The following is a 5,259-nucleotide window of genomic DNA, read 5'->3' as shown; positions in this document are numbered from 1 at the left end:
TTTGTGTGAAAATGTTTGTATGTATACCTATATCTGACAACATAGTTCCTTCTCTCCGTTTCATTTTAGTAGCACTATAATGAGGCATTTACCGAGACCGTGTCGCACACGATCTTCAAAAGTGACACAATTCAAAATTTGGAATTTTTGAAATTGTACGCTAAAAATGTACACAGCGTTTACTTATATTTCAGCAAAAGCTGGAGCAAACTTTTGTTATAATTTGTTGAAAACCCCTAAGGTAAAGTCTCCCTTGCCTAAATGATTAGCATGCGCTAAAATACAGTTTCTCGAATTTTCTGCCAAACATGTAATTTTGGGTTGTGTCTTCTTTGAAGATCGTATACGGTATGTACATATGTACTAGGGATGTTTCGAATGTCATATTTTTCACATTCGCGGACGCGAATTTTCGGAATGCGAATGTTAGGAATATTTAACATTAAAAAAGCTATAATCAACTTAATAGGCGGCATACGCGGTGCGTCTGACTCGCGAGTCGGTTTGGATGTGTTAATGATATGTGAATATGTGTAAGTTACACCCACCTGACTCTGGTATGACTCTGAATGACTCAAATGTGTGTTGTCGAAAGGCGAGTCAAAACGTACACAGTTGACTCGCGAGTCAGACGCACCGTCTATATTGCCTATAAGTCATCGATTTTATTACTTAAAAATTTTGTCAATTATTAGAACATTGAACGAGTGGTTAACCTTTATAGTGTTTTTTTTTTGTTTGTAGTAGTCAAAGCTCAAAAGAGGCATATTATATTTAAAAAAAAGTAATTTTTCTACCTTTTCTCCCATCAGGCGACTTTTTGGAGGCTCGTATGTAAGGGTGGCTGCACTGAACAATTGCTCACTTGGAACGCTGGCGGGTGGAGCGCTCAAATATTTGCAGACCAGGTCTGTCAATTTGTCGTATTTTACTTTAGTTTTCCACCAATCGAGAGGATTTTAACCGAGATAAACTCCTTTTTCTTTAAGATAGGCCTTCAATTGAGCTTTAATTTCACATTTTTTAATGTCTCCAGACTCTACATCCGAGCCTTCGCATTCGCTTGAGGAATCTCAAATTATTTCTAGGTTGCTTATAAGACTTTTAGCAGTACTTTTTGAAGGCCCATCAATGTTGCTTGATATAATATTGAACCGTTTAGCGCCTGAAGTTAAAAGCCAGTTATTGTCGGCACCCTGGCTAGACAGACTTAGAGACATTTCAACAATATTAGAGTGGACTCTCTGCCCATGTAGACATTCGCATTCGCCAAACATTCGTATCATTTGATGCGAAGATGTAAAATAATGCGAATCATTCGCATAACGAATGCCAATGCAAATATTCGCCACATCCCTGATATGTACATAGTACAAGGGCGTACCCAGGTAGGGGCAGGGAGAGGAGCTTATAAGACTAAGTCGAACTTAAAAAATTTATAATAAACAAAAAATATAAAATTGTGTACGTAGTCAAGCTCGTAACTATGCTCTCAATTTGCACTTAATGCCGGTGTTTTTCTGCTTTGATACATTGAAGCAAGCACAACGTTCTTCATCGTCAAACTTGCCTGCCTGGCATAATGTCAATCTGCTCACACTCGCGCCTTTCTGCTTTTCTTTTCTTCTATTTAAGAATAGTCTCTCTTTCACCCTTTTTTCTGTTACCACATTTCCCTGCAGTAGCTGCTAGGCACTTTTCGTCTTACCTTTACGCTGTTTCTTTGTGGGCGAAAGAAACCAAACGCAACGGTACGAAGATTGGTAGATCGATTCCCAATGCTCATTTATGCATACCCAATTGATGAGAAATATCTTTTTGAAGCAGGATTCAGAGTCTATTGCGAAAGTTCTCGGGTTTCATTTGAGGCTATAGCTTTTCGGCGCCTATCACAATGTTACCCAAATGGTTTTATGGATGTTTCGTTGCTGGTGTGTGGTACTACCTACTAAATAACTACCATGTCCTGAACCGCGGAAAAATCGGTAAACCTCTCTTCGTGGTCTGAGGTATTGTCATAAAAACTGCAATTTACGACTGTTGGACCAAATATGTTAAGCTTTCTTGCGGGTTGTGGCAATTCGTTCACAGATAGAAGTGAACCTAGGCACAAGTTGTCGAGGCCTCCGCACAACTACACCAATCTCATGGCAGCTGTAATAGATGTCGCACGCTGCAAATTTTTTACAATCAAGCCCCGTCTGTCGCAATTTCTGTACTGGTATTCTGTAAGAAACCCGGCAGTTAGATTAAGGCGCCTTTCCTATGGAGGGGCTATTAAAAGCGCATATCCGTAAAGCGTAGTCCTTGTTTCGTGTGGTGGGTCGTCAGTAATTGGGGGCAATTAACAGAGGCTGTTTTGGGTTTTCCATTGGATCCGTTTTTTTACTTTACGAGTCCAAAACCCAGTGCACAATCCATTTCTGGGAGAGCTTTTTAAGATGCTTATTTACATAGCTAGCTGATTGCTCCAAGACAAGAGACGCCCGCATGTAGCCGAATATAAAGCTGAATAGATGACGCTGAATTTATTAATACTTAAACGACTGACCCCATCGAAACCTCCTCTCTTTCTGCCGGGAACCAAAGTTATACAAGAGTTGGATACTTAATCTCGATCCAATGATCCCAAAGTACGCGAACGGCAACGCAAGAGTCGGGATTGAGTACATATATTGGTGGAACACTAACTGAATACCCCGAAGCACGACCATAAGGAGAGGAAAGATTTTATGGACTAACGAAAACCGCATGATGATTGAGAAGTAATTGAAGAGCTTGCTAAAACTCAAAGGCGTTTGTTACTAGAATAAAAATTGATTGAATAACAATTTTTTTATTGGTATATTAATTTGACACCTATGTACAATAGTTCCTGCCTACGCCCTGGTGTGCATACATACATATATATGTATATACATATATACAAGCTTATATATGTTTCTACCTACGTATATACATATATATCGGCGTTTAAAGTATAAAACCGCGTATTGTCATTCTGCAAAAGCGCGTAACTGATATTCGCTGCCAAAAATTGGACTTGCTCACACAAGCTCTTGGCTCAATCCTTATTATATACTAGCCAGAAATGCGATTGCTTTAAAAAAAGGAGAACCGTATTGAAATACGAGTGTTTTTACTCTATAGATTTTGCATTATATTGATACACGGTTTTGCATTTTGTTGATACGCGGTTTTGTAGTTTAAACGACGATATGTATACCATTTGCTCAAATGCTGCTTTGGTTGTTTTCACGCAGGCAGCAGTAAGCAAGACATTTTCTAAAGAGCAACCACTACCCAACGGCTTAAGAGAGTCATTGCATGTATGTACATATATATATGTATATATGGATATGTTTGTGAAGGGTAAATAAGAGAAATCATCGGAAAATATTATACTGGGTGTTAAGAAAAAAATGCATAAATATCGCACGCTTGCGGGAAGAACGTCATAAAAAAGATTTTTTCTTAGAATTCTTTACAAGCCCTTAAAAAACAGCTGGTTGGCAAATTAACAACAAAATATTATTTTTTATTTTCACTTTTATTTCAACGTAGTTTGATTAAAAGAAAAATACCGATATAAATAAAATATTTCACACAAACAGGGTTGAAATTTTGAAATCCGTGCTGGTGTTTTGTTTGTAAGTCAAATCATAGTCAACTTATGGACAGTAGTCGAAAAAATTATAGGCGAACCACTTTTTGCCAAGTTTTAACATACATATTATTTTTGCTGTTATTTAATTTTGGTTATTTTTTTTTATAAAAATATAGTTTATTCAACAAACTGTCGTACAATATCGAGCTTTTTTAAAAATTCTAAAGAACCGTAATTGTTAGCCATTTGAAACTTATACTTTATTACACTAGAATTCAATGGGCTACAAAACTGCATACTCAGAATCTAATTAAAAACACGAAATTTTTACGAAAATTTATTGATTTTTTTTTTTAAATTGCATAAATTTTTAAAGCAGTCCCAACTAGCACCAAAGTAACAGAAACGGAGACGGAAACCTATAGCGAGTAACTATTACGTAACCTTCACTAAAGGTGCGACTTTGATGTATAAGTACCTTTATTTGACACCCGCAAACCCGGCGAACTTCGTCCCGCCCAAAATTTTTATATATTTTATTGAAACTATTTGGTCCAACATTTTCACCTACAATTCACGCTTACGATTTTCATTGGCACATTCGTCTACTAAGATTATGGTTTGGTGGTCATTTGCCGCTTATGGAAAGTGTTATATCCGGGAAGAAGTTCTCGAAATTCTCCAGTTGTGCGGCATTTCATAGCACGGTTATTCGCAAAGCGAAATAAATTTTTTCCTCTTCACTCCCTGGCGGCAACAATGACCCGGTTCCATAGTGAATGTCCTAGAAGCTTTACAGTATAGTTGGTTGCAATTTCAAAATGGGTGCGAATCATTGTTCTACTAAAATGCAATATACATATACTTATTTCAGACGAAATACCTTAAAAGTTTGAACGCATAAAAATATTGGAAAATCACATCCATTGGGCCAATCGCAACGCAAGAGCGTTCGATATAGTCAATGGTGCAACAGGTCGTTTTAATCTGACCTTCACGGCCCCTTTTCTCACTTGGCTATTTTTTAGTAATAGCTCGACTTCAGCACCACTTGGCAGCACGTTTTTGCAATAGTATTGCATACATATTTAAAACATTAGCCAAATCGGATCATAAATAAGATTTGTAGTAATAACTCAACTACAGCGCCAACAGTCGGATTAAATTGTGAAACTAAACCGTCCACAGACCCACTCAAACACACAACAAGTTTCGTTAAAATCCGTACAAACATTTAGGAGGATTTCACTCACAAACAAACCTGCAGAAGAATTAAAAAATACATTCAAAGATAGCTAAAGGTCGGTATGTTTGTAGGCCTCACACTCCCTTTTCAAATAGTCCAAATTTTCTCCATATGTATGGGCTTGATTTCAACTACATTCATATCTCCATACTAAGTTCCAGTACTGTACCATGAATACCTTCAGAGATATGCAGTATTAAAATTCGATTTATATGGGAGGTGCCGCGCCCCCCTTTCCAACAGCTACCCTTTTTCTTCATGAGTATGCGATTGATTTCGTATATCTCCATACCAAGTTCCAGAACTCTACCATGAACACTTCCAAAGATATGCAGTATGAAAAATTCGGTTTGTATAGAAGATGCCACACCCCCTTTTCCAATAGTTCCAATTTTTCCTCAAGAGT

The sequence above is a fragment of the Rhagoletis pomonella genome, unplaced genomic scaffold (genome assembly GCF_013731165.1).
Source record: "Rhagoletis pomonella isolate Grant_MI unplaced genomic scaffold, Rhpom_1.0 Rhpom_scaffold_00010, whole genome shotgun sequence".
NCBI lineage: Eukaryota > Metazoa > Arthropoda > Insecta > Diptera > Tephritidae > Rhagoletis > Rhagoletis pomonella.
The sequence above is the reverse complement of the archived record's forward strand: the minus strand, read 5'-3'. Positions refer to the sequence as shown.